Source organism: Penaeus monodon, chromosome 21, assembly GCF_015228065.2.
Source record: "Penaeus monodon isolate SGIC_2016 chromosome 21, NSTDA_Pmon_1, whole genome shotgun sequence".
NCBI lineage: Eukaryota > Metazoa > Arthropoda > Malacostraca > Decapoda > Penaeidae > Penaeus > Penaeus monodon.
In genome coordinates this window covers 18160784-18161115 of record NC_051406.1, presented here as the reverse complement: position 1 = coordinate 18161115, position 332 = coordinate 18160784, and positions in this window count along the sequence as shown.

The window sequence follows — 332 nt, the reverse complement described above, 5'->3', positions numbered from 1 at the left end:
AGATAACTGAGATCTTCCGTTTATTTATTTATTTTTTTTTTATTACGAATATGCGTCGGCATTCATAAAAGCCACGCATAATGAAGCAGAAAATGAATTATTGAAAAAAAAAAGATGAAGAATGATAGTATTTAATACTTATGAATATCCACATAGCCGTCTTCATTGTACGACCAATTCAGTCCGGTTAAAAATTAAAATAATAGTAATAAAAAAACGCTGTAATAAATTCCCGTCAAATGTTGCCTCCGCCAGCAGTCACGGTCAACGCGCGCATGACCTTGTAAGTGCCTGGCGCTGTTATGGCCAGTTACATGCAGTTTTCTTCGCCT